The sequence below is a fragment of the Pocillopora verrucosa genome, chromosome 11, assembly GCF_036669915.1.
Source record: "Pocillopora verrucosa isolate sample1 chromosome 11, ASM3666991v2, whole genome shotgun sequence".
Lineage (NCBI taxonomy): Eukaryota > Metazoa > Cnidaria > Anthozoa > Scleractinia > Pocilloporidae > Pocillopora > Pocillopora verrucosa.
This window is the reverse complement of record NC_089322.1, coordinates 11,642,027-11,658,127: the sequence shown is the minus strand read 5'-3', so window position 1 is coordinate 11,658,127 and position 16,101 is coordinate 11,642,027. Positions and strand designations below refer to the sequence as shown.

At 38.9% G+C, this 16,101-nt stretch overlaps 2 pseudogenes; both read right to left on the bottom strand.

Moving 5' to 3' along the window:
- Window positions 1-7,855: 7,855 nt before the first annotated feature.
- On the bottom strand, window positions 7,856-8,589 carry LOC131782876 (piggyBac transposable element-derived protein 5-like; annotated as a pseudogene).
- A 4,830-nt stretch (window positions 8,590-13,419) lies between these two features.
- LOC131793254 (uncharacterized) lies at window positions 13,420-15,065 on the bottom strand (annotated as a pseudogene).
- Window positions 15,066-16,101: the final 1,036 nt, after the last annotated feature.

Below are 16,101 nucleotides of genomic sequence, written 5' to 3'. Positions count from 1 at the left end.
TTGCAAGGCCATTCATTTGTGAGTTAGTCATGGTTGACCTTAAATGTGTTTTCAGCAAATGTAGGGTGCTGATAGACCTTTCACACATAGCACTTGTCACTGGCAGTGTTGCTGCAACCCTAAGAAGTGTGGTGATGTTAGGATACATGACCTTGTCTGTATTCTGTAGCACCTTGGGGGCTATATTAACTTCTGTGTTGTTGGGATTGCCATGCCATTTGAGGTACCACACTTGCAACTCAACACAGGTTGCATAGGCATATGGCAAGTCTGTTTCATACATTGAGAATATCTTCAATGTCAGCCCTCTTCAGTGGCTCAACCCTCCTTTGAAGATCACAGGGCAAGATAGTCAAAGTGGTGTAGATGCCTAGCACTCTGCAACCCAGCACTGAACTGCTCTTCAAGTTGCACCTGGAGGTGGTCAAGCAGTGGCCATGCTGTTGAGTGGTGGTAGAATTCACATGGTGTAGATGCCTCAGGGTTGGTCCTATGCTGTTGCCATCCAGTTACCCTGGGTGTTTCCTCCAACAGCCCGACCTCACTTGCCAGAGCAACAGCAGTATTGTAAATGTGCTGATGGAAGCCATCAACCTCCTTGCGGTTTTGCTTCACTTGCTGCTTAACAAGCGCAACTTCCTCATGGGCTCACATGATGTCCATGTAGGTGCCTTGCAGCTTGATATGCAGGGCCTTGGTCATCAGCAGCACCTCTCAAGTTAGTGTTAATGCCACAACAAGGGGAAAGTGGAGTAACAAATTCAGTATAAGGCGGGTGTCGTTGTGAATTTCCCTGTTCCATTCCTTGGCCGGTGCAGTTGATAAATATTTCAGGGAGTGTGCCAACAGCTTGTATAGGAGAAGAAAAACTTTAACTCTTTTCTAACAGCCATAATTTAAGAAATTTTGTCGATGCAGAATGAGAAAATTATTAAAAAATTGTAAAATATTTACTAACCATGTAATCCTATCAAGCTACATATCATTTTAAAGCTGTGTAAATTTACTGTTCAATAAAGTTGTTTATAAAAATGGTTATGACCTTTGAAATTGTTCTTACTGAGATTGAAATAAAAAAAAATCTATTTTTTGTCATAAAAAATCAAAATTTTTACTGAAACTCCTAAAATGGTAGACCAAAGGTACATGAATTGAGTTTTTTTTTTTCACAAGGTTCTTTGATCTTTTAGCAAGACAAAAACATGTTTTTGTTGGCTCTCTGAGTGCCATGGGCTTGTCAGCAAGCACATTGAAAAACCACAACTTTCTCCAGCGTGAATAGCATGACAGTAAGATAGGTTTACAGACACTAACAATCTTTTGATTTCTTTTACACAGAATGGCAGTTATACCAGTTCTAACAAAACACTGGTGAGAAATGTCAATATCTACGTATTCTTATAGGCACTGTCTCCCAAAACCTTCAATGGCAAAGCATCATAGTGTTGCCATGACCGTGGCAAATGTTCATAAGCAAAGTGACGACAAATGTTCATAAGCAACTTACAGGAGCTATGAGCTATGACAAATGTTCATAAGCAACTTACAGGAGCTATGAAGTACATTACTGAACTCAATCATCTATGTGCCTCCTTGGTAATCTAAGGTATGATACACATAAAAGCAGTTTCTGTCGTTGTTGAGACATAGAACAACATCACATGTCTCACATTTCACATTGGAGTGAGATTGGACTCCAGATGACGTACACACTTTACATCTACCATGACTGCTGTCAACAACTGGGAGGTGAGAGGCTCCATTCCAGGCATTTTTTGGTAACTTGGGTTGCTTCCCCCTGACAGGAACTGGGTCAGCTTCTTCAATACTGACCAGCTGTCATACAAGGGCTTCCCTGAATGCCAATTGGTCATATCCCTTTGGTCATTGCAGGTCAGCTCTTTCTGGGTGTTGACTTTGATATTCTTTCCACAGTACAAATGCATTGACAATGCTAACATCAATCAGGTGAAAAAATAGTACTTTCCAATACTTTTTCACTTTTCATAGCACACTGTATGATCCAATCAGTTGGTCTGATTGGTCAACCCCTTTCATGTTCCTGTTGTAATCTTGAATAGCCTTTGGCTGTTTCAAGACTTTGATAGAGAACCTTCCTGTGTGAGGATCCTTACATCGCCGTCTACACCAGACACTGTCACTTCCTTTGTGGATGGTGCTCAGCATACTAACAACTTTGTCATCTTTCCACTGGATGCCAAGAACATCTCCATCAAACCGTTGCCACCTTTGTTTTCCAAGGTTCACCTTTAGCCCATGCACCACTTGTTTTCATTTCTTTGGGAAAATGCTTCCTGTTTGCTGATGTAGTACCACAGGCTAGAAGTCCCAGTTGTTTCAAGTCTACCAGAAGAGGAAGGGAGGTATAGTAATTATCAGAGTACACATGATAACCTTGTTGAGGCAAGCACTCTGTTCCACAACCAAATCATAGCCAAGCCCTTTTCCTGATGTTGCTGTTCTGGCTTTTCCAAGTTACACATTGAAATTATAAGTGTAACCTGTATCTGAATCAGCCAGGACCCACAGTTTCAAACCCCATTTTGTGGGCTTGTTTTTATTGTATTGTCTCATACCAGATCTGTGCTTCGATCGCACCATTCTCTCATCCACTGCAACTTCCTTGCTGCATTGGAAAAATTCTTGACAGGACTGCTTGACATTGTCAATCAAGTATCATACATGTCGGAGTTTTTCATTGTTATCCATAGCTGTATGATCATTACATCTGAAAAATGCCATGATTGCCCTAAACCTGTCCCTGAAGGAAATCATACGACAAACCCAGTTGCCATTGTCCAATGATGCAATGATGCAGAGGACCAGTAATACTCTTGCCAAAGTAACTGCATGAAGCCCATATAAATCAAGCAGGCAATAAAACCATACATTTCACTGACAGATATCAAATCCCAGCCTTTGGCTTTGTTTTGATAGGTTGGATTGTCATCAATGTGTTCCTGGGCATAGGCATTTGTGAAATCTCAGAGTTTTTGAAGTAATGCTACTGAAAAAAATAACTTGAAAAAGTCCACCTCTTTGCTGAACTGCAGTATAGCATCTTGCCTTGTTTGGTCCGCTAATTGAGGCCCAGTGGGTCTTCTTGGGTTGAATGGGACAGCGGGCCTATACGTATCAGCAGTGTCATACCCTTCAGTCAACTCCTGTCTGACCCTTCTCGCTGGGGGCTCATCATCATCTTCATCTGAGGATGCATCTTCCCACTCTGATCCATCATCTTCCATCTCTTCATCGTGGCCCAGTTCTTCATTCTCAGACAATCCATTGTCAGAACTCTCACTATCACTCATTGATGAAACTGTGGTCGAAAATCAGGTGGTAAAAATAAAAAATTGAAAGACAAAAGCACCGATCAGTAATGCAAAAATAAAAATTTTGAAATCAGTAAACATCAGTTATTAAGTGCAGATGACAGAAATTTTAAATTTTTTGGGGGAAAAAACTTGATTACTGAGGTAAGTGATCGCTAAACACAATGAAATTGCGATAAGATTGACAACACCGACCTTCAAAACGAACGCAAAATAGAAAAAATACGATTCACCTTTCCGTCATTACACCTCTAAAATGCTTCAAAATGACAGGTGAAAGCCACGCGAAATCCTCTTTTATGTGCTGGGGAAAAAATATGTCTATATATATGATTCACCCAACGTTTCCTCGCTCTGAAACCACGTTTTCTTCGGATTTGCATTTAATTGAGCATGTGTAGCAAAACAAACTTTGCTGACCACTCAAACTGGGGTGGTACATTTTAGTACCAGTCTCCTTGGTTTTGTCAGAAAAGAGTTAAAGGCATCATGGTGTTCTACCTATCTTGTATGACAGTTCTTTTAATGTCCTTCTGCTTTCACCTTCAGGAATAAACGATGTCAGAAATTCTGACGTTTAGGTAAATTATCGAAGAAACAAACAATGCTATCTGGAAGGTCTGTAGCATTGCTTACTTTGAGAACTGAGGAGCACTTAACCACGCACAAGTTCAGCATATGGTCTGCACAGTATGTAAACAGGGCCTTGGAATACTGCTGTAGGATGTGTGCAGCTGCCCCCTTTGTGGCACCTGCATTGGCACCATCATAGGCCCGTCCACACAAATTGGTGAGCTCTAGTTAGTTATTTAGTTATAAGGCGCACGGTTTTTTCAAGAAAAATCTGTCTTTAGGTGGCAAATTAGTTCTAAAATTGGGGTGCATCTTATAGCCAAGTATTTTCGCACAACAAAATCGTAAGATCACAATTTGAGAAGAACTTACAGTTTAAAAAACACCAGAACAGGACACTAGTTGTTGGTCATTGACTTTTATAGATTTGGTGGTTCTGAAAAGAACCAGGGTGGCTCTGAAAAGAGCCGTTGAGGTGGTTGTTGTGTTGTTTGTCTTGTCGCCTAGTCTTCCTGCTCGCTGTCCGTGTCGAACTCGTCGTCTGCTTCATCAGCTCCAGCCCCTTCCTCCTCCCACACAGCTTCATCCTCGGTGCTGTCCAGAGCATTCGAAATTCCACAGGACTTGAAGGAGTTGGCGACTAAATCGGCAGGTATCTCTTGCCAAGCTTTGTGGATCCACTGCAAAACAAGTTCCTTACTCGGCGCTCGCTTTTTCCCCGACAGAGTGTAAGTAAACGGACCGTTTACCATCCAAGCCTGATACTGGGAGCGTACCTTGTTCTTAAACAGCTTGTTAATGCATTTGTCAAGGGGCTGCAACACGGGTGTAAGTCTGCCAGGGATAACAGCGACGTCAACATTTCGCCTGGCCAGAAGATCTTTTACGGCCTCCGTTAAGTGACCACAAAATGAATCCCAGACGAGTAGAGCTTTTCGGTCTGCGGTGTAGCGAAGATTGTGCCTAATCCACTCCTTTATTCCTGTGAATTAAAAAAGAATACTGCCTTTAGAGACCTTTAGAACACTAACGACTTCAGGAGAAAAGCAAACAAACAGAATTTGCATACGTGCTACATACGTGCTTAACAGCACATGCTCAGTAACATGATATCCTTGACAACAATACAATCGTTCGAACCTCGTTTTGAATTCTGATAATCGTGTCACTTACTCGAAAAGTGTCTTCTCTGAAATAAGCATTTTGGAGGAAAAAACATACCTTCTTCGTCCATCCAGCCTTTCTTGTGTACTGAAATCTGCATCCTTGGTGGCGTGTTGATATTCAGTTGTCTAACACCTTTGAAAATGACTTTTGGTGGGAGTTTTTCACCGTTCGCTTTCATGGCCAGAGCAACCGTGAAACTCTGCTTGTCGGCTCCGCAGGACAACACTGGGACTGTTCTGCTCCCAGTGCTCCTTTTGTTTATGTTAACAAAGAGAGTTTACATGCCAATTGTGTAAGGATAATTGTTGTCAGATTCATCACATCCTTTTGTTAACTCTCAACTTTTCGGTGCGTCTTATAACCAAGTATTTTCACGTAATTTTCAGTTTGAGAACTCAACTCAATTAAATTGCTAAGTTTGGGGTGCGTCTTATAACCGAGTGTGCATTATAACCGAATAACTACGGTATTCCTGTGGATTGTGGTAGCTATCAAGAAATCTGACACTGATGGGAAGCTGTTCAAAGTTAGACAAGTTGCTCATCAGCAATGACTATGTAGAATCAGGCTTCCCTTACTTCCTCCAGGATCAAGCCTCTGATCAAATGACTGCAGATCATAATCAGCTCATTCTGGATTGTCTTGCTTCTGTATATCACATTCCCAGCACATGAATTGAAGTGCTCATCCAGGATTGAATTGCCTCCACATGCCCTATACTGTAGCAGTGCCAGAAAGTTTCCATGGTTTCTGTCGAGGTCATTGGCCACATCACTGCTGTCATCTTGATGACTACGAAGATCTATTCATTGTCACCCACACATCAGGATTGCACTGGCAATGGAGGCTAGCTTGCGTTGGTTTTCCTTAACTTGCTTTGCTCTTGAAGAATTGATGTGTTGATCCACTAGCTTTGCTTTTTTGGACGTGGTTTGAAGGAACTCGTCAGCAAATTCTACAGCCCGTGCTTGATACTGACTTGTGCTGAAATGGGAATGTAGCTTTCCTGTCTTGCCAGGTGTCTTTTTCCAGTTGGTTTAGTGGGCTGCAACCAGAACGCCAAATTTGATTATTGTGGAGTTTATGGAGTTCTGGAAAAAGCACACAGTACTTACAGTTTGCCCCACAGTGTTTCTCAGAGTACACAAGTCCATTGCATTTCTCTATCCAAGAAAACTGGAAAGACCTGGTCCTTCCCCCTATATTCCGTTGATGGGAAAACATAGTTTGAACTAGGCACAAAGTGCTTTGTTACCAAATATTACTGCTCACTATCAGTTAGTGATCGTGATTTCTTAAGTTCAACTGCCACTCCAAAATCTTCAGATTGAATGTCACTGCTAGATATAGAGCTACTAGTGGGTATGAACTTCACTTGGCCAATTCATGATCCAGTGAATGGCCACTTGCAGCCTCACTCTCCTCATTCTCTATGAGGATGCCTTATGGTGTAGCAAGACCACGGCTTGTAGACGGCCCCACTGGGCCACATACAGTACAACACAAAATGCTATTTTAGCTATATGCAGCTACAATTTGATGATTGACAGGGTGAGGCTTCCATTTTAAAATCATTTTGTTGTCTTAACACTGAAGATGATTGTAGATCGAAAAACATTTTTACAATTTATAGATAAAATCTTAACAGAGTGGCTTGATGACTGTTTCGCTATGACACGAAATTACTGAAATTATTGTCATAATTATTATGAAGTGACGTAACAATCTGTTATTAGTAAAACAAAATTAAATGACTACTAGTCGCGAAATTTGAGACACCAACGGGTATGTATACGCTACTTTATGTGCTTGATTATCCTGAGAATCTTTCTGACAGAAACATGTATATTTCTACTAGATTTCTACTAGATTTGAACTTGTACAGAGATAAATAACAGGAAGAATAAAGTGTACATTATTTGGAACCTTGGTATTTGGCGGCTAGCAGTTCAATGACTTCATTTATTGTCTTTCTACTTTTGCAAAGTGGATTGACTATAACTTGATTATAATTTTAAGGAAGTAAGGCCAGACATTTTATATTGTATGTGGTACAGGAATTTTTTTCAAGAATTTAATGTTGGGGGTTGGAATAAAAATAAAAATAAAATGTTCCACAAAAAGTTTTAAACTGGATATATAGTGAATAACAGGTGTATACTTGTGTAAGCAATTTAACCCAGTGAGCTCCACACCTTAGAGCTCAGACCACCCCCTGAACTTCCAGAGAAAATGGCTGGCACAGTGAACACACAGACCACTGCCAAAATAATTTAAGATTTTAATGTCTTCATTTCACTCTACTGAAGGGAAACTGCACAAAGTTGCATATTAAATAATATACTTTCCCCCTGTCAAATTTTATTTTCAACTTGAGCATCAGGCTCTCTCAAAAAAAATGCTAAAGCTAGAGAACGGATTCAACTTCATGATGTACAGCAAGTCATTGGCAAGGTTGCCTTCAGCTTTGAAAGTATTTATCAGTATGATGACTCTCTTTTGCACTCTTATTCCATCAGAATCATGTAAAAAGCTTTCCCTCAAATACAACACCAAAAGGCAGATTGCAAATTTCTCCTCAACAAAAGGAATCCTAAACTTTTTAATGTGGGTCAATTTTGAATTTGCCCGCCATAGCGACATCGCGACACGTCACAAGGCGCAGCTATAAAAGTACTTTTTGCGAGTTATGAGCAAGAACAAACCAATTTTTACGCCTAAATGAAAAGTTTCACTTTGAACAATGCATATATGTTCTTCGCTTAGGCAAACTTTTGCTCCAAGCGAGTTACAAGGGGGCAAACTTTGCAGAGGAGATTGTTTTGGTCTTCTGCGGTCGGGTCAGCAAGATGTAAATATTTCTCCAGAGTCATGAAGCGGTGCTCTGAGATCGTTTTTTTAAAGCAATCAACTCCAACAGACTCGTCAGAATCCCAGTACATTGCCAGCTGAGGAAGTTCATGGATTCCAATGAGAATGTTTAGCCCGAGATACGCTGAAATTTCCGCTTGCGTAGATGTGAACGATCGATCCCCTTTCGAACGAGCGTACGCTACGGTGTATCGGACGATTTCGTCAATGTAAGCATCGTCGATAAATACATTGAAGAAATCTTTGGCAGTTGCATTTTCTCCGAGATCTCTGGTCGGGCCACGACGAATGGAGAATTCCTCAACATTAATTTGTTGCAATTAGCTAGACCATTGAAGAGCATTTGGTCGGCTTTCTTCTCCGGCAGATTCTTCATCACTACTTTTGTCGCTTTTTTCTTTCTCCTCACTAGCGTATGGCTCAACATTGGAATCGCTTCCCCTTTCTTGCGACCGTAGGTCGAAAAAGTCTTCCATCTCGTCATTCACATTGCGAAGTAAGTTTTGTTCATGCTGTGCTTGACGAGCTTGTCGCTTTTTTCAATTTCTTCGATGATAAAACCAGCAAAGACTTCTTACTCTTCATCGGATGAAAATTAACTTTCATCAATTCTTCCAGAAGCCATGTCTAAGACCACGACATATTTTTTGAAAAATTTGTCAAAAATCGCATGGTAAACGTGGAATAGTGAGTTTGGTCTCAAACAAAAGGTTATTTTTTGCATGTCACGTTTCACTGCTTTTCAATACCCAAGGGAGTTTTGTTTCTAAGCTACAGCCAATCAAAACAAGCCATTTCTGACAGGGCGCATGAGGGCGCATTGGAATTTCAGAGGGGTTTTATTTCTGGGCGCATGAGGGCGCATCGGATGTCAATGGGTTAATACTGTACTTGATGTTTAATATATCAAAGATGACAATATACAGTATTAAGAACAATTTTATACTGTGAAATATAAATAGCATGAATCTTATAACCAAGATTACAAAAATGTATCAAATAATTCTTGATGTTGCAAAAGTGTGCCAAGAATATTTATTGTATGTATCACTCTGTCTACACTTTGGTTTGAAAGGTTGACTTTTATGACAGAATTAATTCAGGATTTTGTCTCTTGTTTGACCTGAAGGCCAAACCAAGCAAAGCCGCCAGCACCAGCCAGGCTTTGTTGACCACCAAAAGCGACAGTGGTGCCACAAGTCTCACATGATTTGGCATGGCGTGCACAATGAGATGTGGCAAATGCTATCAATAATTACCCCAGACTCCTCGTTGTGCCTTTTGATCTTCCAGTAATTAAATACACTACAGTCACATATGAATCACTAGGGAGCTTAAGCAAATGGCTATGGCTGGTGCTGCTAAGGCTACTGGAAGTAAAATTGTCAAAAAACGAGTCATTGAGCATGTCAGTTGTTCCCATCCAGCCGTAGCATGTAATCCTTCTACGCTAGTGGGAAGGTTTTGGCGTACTCTGTGGTACGTGGACTTATCTTGCTTCTTTCTCTGCTTCATACAGTCTCCTGAGCAATTTTAACTGTTGAAATACACTTAACATCTTTAAAAATAGTTTATCATGAATATTTATCAAGCTTCATGCTCCTTACCGAGTGAACCTGCCTTTATTTTTGCTGCCAGGTTTGTCGAAGAATCAAGGCAGTGAGCACATGGCAAACACAGTGAACAGCAAGAGAAAGTACAAAGTTTTCCTTATCAAACCTCAAAGACTACATGAAATTCAAGTAGCTGAAGCTGAGGAATGACGAGGGGTTATGAAGGACCATGTAGAAACTTTGATTTGGTTTTATAGGCTCCAAATTGGCAATTTTACAACACCTAAGCTTAATGTATGAATATTCACTCATTCCCTGGTGACAGGATGGCTTATAGTTTTTTTCCAAACCTTGCAAATCTATTAACACCTTGTTAGACAGAAATGCATTCAATTGCCATCTATTTGGAATTTTAAATTTTGTGTGCACTGGCCAATTTTGGGTGTTGCATGCATTTAATATTGTGCTAAATAATATGCTTACATGTTTACTGGGAGCAAGTCTCCCTGTTTTTAAGATTAAAATGACATTTACAACTCATTTTTATTTGTTTCAAGTCAAATTTACTGTATGGCGTTACAATTTGATTTCTCTACTGGGATGTATCTAACTGTAGTTTATTTACAAGTACCTTTTGTACACAAAATCATTTAATATAAAAGGGTTTACAAAGATAAAATCTTCAGGAATTTTTCTCAAAGAAATTCTCCTGGATGATATGTAAGTTGGTGGTGGTTAGTGGCATTGCAGTAGATAATCTGACTGAACTTGAAACTTTAATGGAAGAAATAATAGAGTGAGAAAAATTGACAGCAGAATCCAGAGATTCTAAGTAAGCCCTAAAGAAGATTGAGGCGGGCAAACAAACTGCAGAGAAAATGTGAAAAGAGGCCATGGAGCGATTTGGACAGACAAAGAAAATATCTGAAGCTGAGGGTGATTAAGGGAAACAGACCAAATGACAGTGGAGTGGAAATGGTGCAGCGAAGTTTTTGAAGGAAAATACAGGGAAGGAAAATGAGTTTTGAGCAGAAGAACTTGCTTTAAAGAAACAACAGTAACAACAAGAAGCTGCCAGACAGGGTCAGATTTTAGCTATAATGTAGCAGCAACAACCGCAGACAGCAGCCATGATGACCCTAATTGAAAGATTGTTACCAAAGAAATCTTAAAACATGGTTTAAGATCTCTACCTTTTTGTATTGTTGGTGTTACCCTTTGCTGGGTTTTCCGCATTCAGTGGGGTTGTCATTATTTGATATTTTCAACCCATTTGGTTCAGTTGCGAAATAGAAAAAGGCAGGTTTATTTTGTAGTTTAAATTTGTTTTTGGTCGAAAAAATTAAAACCAGTTTGGTTTTTCTATTTTCCCTAAATTTAAAAAAAAGGAAAATAAAAGTAAAACTGCAAATTAAATTTGCAAACCAGAATCAAGCTTAGATCCCAAGAAATAATTATCAAATGACACAAGTTGGAAGAATCTGATAGTTCATCAAAGTTTTACTCAAAGATTGGATGTAAAATTGTTATTATTTTAATTCTACTTATGGTAAGTTAATGTATGGTCCTTACAATACAAAAGGACTTTGGTTGTGAAACATACGTGTACAATTGACATTTGAGTTTTTTCTCATTTAGGGACAAAACTTCACCATTTCTGAGACTCAAGTCTAGGAAATCTTAACTTAAATGTAATGAATGTTAAATGTTTACACTTTTTTAAGCAAAGTAATCTTGTAGGCTGGGTGGGTCAAGCTCAAAAACTCTCACGTTTGGTTGCCATTGAGGCAAGAGAGTGCATTCCTAAGAAGTGCACACATCACACACATTTTCCCCACACTGCTTAAGCCAATTTTCAGATTTTTTTGAAGTCTAAAAACTTGAAATAATTAATGAAATCTCTAAACAACTACTCCACTGAGGATCGAACTTCACTCATGGCTGAATTGTATGCCTGCATTTGAGGAGTTAACGCTCGGTTGCAAAATGGTGCCTGCAATTGAATCCTCAAGGGATAAGCAGGGTCCCCATAGATGCACTTTGGTTGCCCATGAAGATTGAAAGCAAATATCTGCAAACTCGGCAGGAGCTGAGAATCCTGAAGCATTCCAGCATCATGCCTTCTTCCTTCTCAGAAAATTTGAAAAATATCATGTGTATTATCTGCAGATGACATATGTTATATGTCAGTACTTAGTGAATAATTAGATTCCTGTATTTCACAAACTACCCTAACCCCCCCTACCATGCATCCTATCTTCTGTATTATTCAGACATCAAGCTAAGAATGCTCAAGTGAAAACAATGCTGTCTGATCTTTACACTTACTCTTTTGACCAGTCTTAGGGGCAGGCCCCACCCTCCTTAGACCCACCCCCCTTTAAGAAGAACAGGCCTGGATTTTCAGGATTTAATGGTGACAGTAGAATCTCAGTAATCTGAAGCTATGAGAACAGAAAATTACATTTTGGTATAAGACATAAACATAAAGCTTATAAATCTTTCTTACTTTCAGTAAACACACTTCTCACATTGTCCTTTGACAAAAATGAAACCTGATAGTCTAGCACAAGGTCTTGCATAAACAAGGGTAATATTTCAAATGTCTCTTGTCCATCATCAAAACATTTTTCAGTTGCCGGAACAAATACCACCCCTATAATTGAAATATGAGTACCTTCTTGTACAGTGAAGCAGTAGGGAGGTGAAATGTTGAGGTTATTTTGAAAAGTTATGGGGCCATTTTCAAAGATTTTGTAGTGTCATGGATTCTTGTTACTTCATCATGGTTTGTGAACACAACCAAAACATGAGGAAGTGTTTCAGTTTGATTCAAAGTCAAATAACTTTTGTTTCCTGCCTCAAAATTGCCTTAAGTTGTCTGAGTTTGTAGACAATCTCAAGCCAATAATATCATTAAATAAGTTAGCCCTCTCACTCCCAAGAGTGCCTATCTAGGTAAATACCCTAATTGCTTGTGGGGTTTGGGTATCATGATGCCTTTTGAAAGGCAAATTTGAGGTGCCATAGAACTATAGCAAAATAGTGAGTGAACCAGGCAATTTTAGACTGAGCAATGCAGAGAAACTTAATTCTTTAGAGATTGAAGTTTTCATTTAAGATAAGTAACATCTTTAATATGAGAAAATGAGTAGACAAAACAAACCTCAAAATCACACAAAACTGTTCTTCACACCATTTTGATTCAATGAACAAAAGCATATATGCTGTTTTACTAAGCAATTTCTTGATATAAGGTAGGTCAAACAAAAATGTTTTACAGAAATATTTACAGTGAAAATGATTAATTTGAAAAGAACACTGTATGTCTTCTAAAGTGTTTTTTTTTAACTGAAGCAAAAGAGTGTTCATTGTTCAAGGCATTTGAATTTTGTGCTAGGTCAGGCTTCAGTGTTGTGATTCTTGAAACAATCCAAACAGAACCTCTTGCCACATGAATTACATCCCATCAGACTGAACTTTGTCTTTTTCCCTTCAAACATCTCTTACATCTTCCCTTATTTTTACAGGCCAATGTCTGGTCTGAATGGTTCCTCCTTGAAGGGCATGTTGCCGTGATGAGAGGTTGCTAATCAGCATCTTCTCCATTTGGAAGTGAAATTGAAAACTGCAATTTGTGTCAAAATATGTGCATTCACAATGCTAACATCTAAACAAAACCATAACAGTTACTGCCACCATCTATTTGCCCTTTAAGATGTAATTAATTAATTAATTAATTAAAGCCTTTATTTAAAGAGGGTGGCACTTAATAGCCAAAGGCTAATAAACTTGTGGCCCTCACAACTATTTACAATCTAAAATACTGTAAGCTAAAATATATATATACAGTTAAAATATAAAATATGACAGGATTCGATTATAAGATAAAAAATAAATTATTAAATTATGAAATGATGCAAAAATTGTTGTTCCTTAAAAATCTTGGCAAACATGTTCTTTTTAAAACATGCTACAGAATTTAGTTTCCTAATTTCAATTGGTGTACTGTTCCACAGTCTTGTTGCCGAAACAGCGAAAGAGCGTCCTCCTTCTGTTTCTCTTTTATATTTAGGACAAACAGCATTAGTGCTTGAATATCTAGTGTTGCGGGAGTGCCGCTTATTATTTAAAATTAAGTGTTCATTTAGATAATTCGGCAAAGTCCCATTAATTCGCTTATACATTATTGTGCATTTATCAATCTTATGTTGCTCATAAAACGGGATCCAACCTAGCTTGTTAAACAAAGCAACTGATGGTGTCATGCGATCGGCATAACAAATAACGCGTGCCGCACGTTTTTGCAATCTTAAGACCCTATGAACCGACTCTTTATCGCAATTTGCCCAAACAACGTTAGCGTAAGACATAACAGGGCGAATAATGCTATTATAAAACTGAAGTCGCTGTTTAAGAGGTAGACACGCTCGGATCTTACGCAATATTGCGATTCTAGAGGCCAACTTTTTACATACTTTCTCAACATGTTCATTAAATGACAATTTGCTGTCAATTTCTACGCCTAATAAGGTAGAACAATCCGCATTACTGAGCTGTTTTCCATTTACGATTACATCTATGTCACTTCTATTTATGTTGGCCACGCGTCTTTTGCCAGTGATCGTAAGTACTTTAGTCTTGTCTTCATTTAATGGGAGCTTATTCGCTGAAGCCCATAATTGAATTTCGGAACAGACTTGTTTAGTGATGAATTTAAGGTGGCTAAGTCCTTCACATCCGCAGAAGCGGTGACAGTCGTATCGTCTGCGTAGAGGTCCAACTGAGCAAATACATTTGATCACTATGCTTGACTTTCACCATGTATTGGTTGTAAAGCTTTACCACTGGAAGTGAAGAAACCTCAATGTATGTTCCATCCTTCTGCTTTCTGTGCATGGTTTGGTTTCCTTTAGCATCGCATTGGGTACTTATAAAAGCCACAGTTTTCTTGTCATTCCATACGGATGGGACAATGTTCCCTTTCCAACAAAAGACAGATGTGCCACAGTGGAGCACTTTCACTTAGGGCTTGTTGGCTTTCAAGTCTTTACGAAAGTCATTTCTTTTGGCACACGTAGTTCCACAAATATAGAGTTTGTTGGACAGCAAATCTTCAGCCAGTTGAACTGAAGTGAAAAAATTATCGCAAAAGATGTGATAATTTTTTTCCCTTTAGATCACTCAGAAGATTACAAACAACATAGCGTCCAAGACTGTGTTTAGGCTTACAAAACCATTTATCGCATTGGCTCTGACCCATACTTTAATGCCCCATTTCATGGGCTTCATGCTGGAAGCCAAGTCTTCCTTTGTACTTGACCATTCCTTCATCAATTGAAATGAACTTTGATGGCTGACACTCTTTGCAGAAAGTGCTGGCAAGTCTATCCAACAAAGGACGCATTTTGAATAGCTTATCATAAGCAGGGTCATCTTGTGGTAACATGTTTAAACAAAGATACTGTCGAATCTTCCCAAAGTGATTCCTTGGCATTACTTTTTGAACGGTTGGAACACCAACAAAGTTGTCTTTCAAGTAGTACATTCTTGTTGTAGCGGACGGAGGGATCTAGAGACATTCCATCGTTGCTCCGAATGCGATATTTAGATAAGACTTTATACTGAAACCAAGTAAGCCACTCGTATCGATCAAAGCTCTTTAATTTCTTGATTTACTTGATTACGTAAAAACTGAAAGGATAATTACAACGAAAAGCCTATTACTATAATTCGTACAGAACATCGATTGTACAATAAAAACGCAAAAGGGGGCGTATCACAGTACGAGAAATTCACAAAATAACACTAATCACGAGCAATAATATAAGAGAAATACTATAACTAAATAGATTAATACAAATTACAACTACAAATCATACCTCTTTCTCCAATCTTAACTCTTTTCTTTCGGTTTCTTTCCAGTAATCAACGCTACTATATTCACACGTGTTATCTCGTCGCTTGATTAAGAAAAACTGATCTGCTGAGCTATTTGCATCTCATAACCCAACGGAAGTTACACAATCATGGTTAACTATTACACATTAATCATTACACTTGTTTCTGACAAGGACTTGATGCCAAACGAAACATTAAATGTGAAGAATGCATGCATTTCTTCACATGTTGTTTTGTTTGAGTGCACTGTTCAGCATGATGGTTGGTTTCCTCCACAATTTTAGTGAACAGATCTTCTCACCAAAGAAGGAGAAAGAAATCCAAAACTGTTCCATCTTCTGGGGCTCATGAAGTTGGACTAGTGCATTTGAGAAATTCTTCAACATGAACAGGCAAGTTATCTATCGCCCAGTGTTTGTTGATATCTTTGTAGCTTTTGCTCTTGCTGCTGCTCCTGCTTTGCTCTCATAAAGTGAAATATCAGATTTATTTGCTTAATTGCTGTTGCAAAGCTCTTGCCCAGCTCTTGCCCTTTCTATGTAAATTGAAAAGAAAATTGGTGTCAGGGTTTTTCTATTGGGTGAGTGAAAAAACAGGAAATAGTAGAGATGGGGGAAATTATTAACATCAGAAATGCCAAACTTCCATGTACACAAATTTGCTTTAAGAAAGCTCACCTTCTT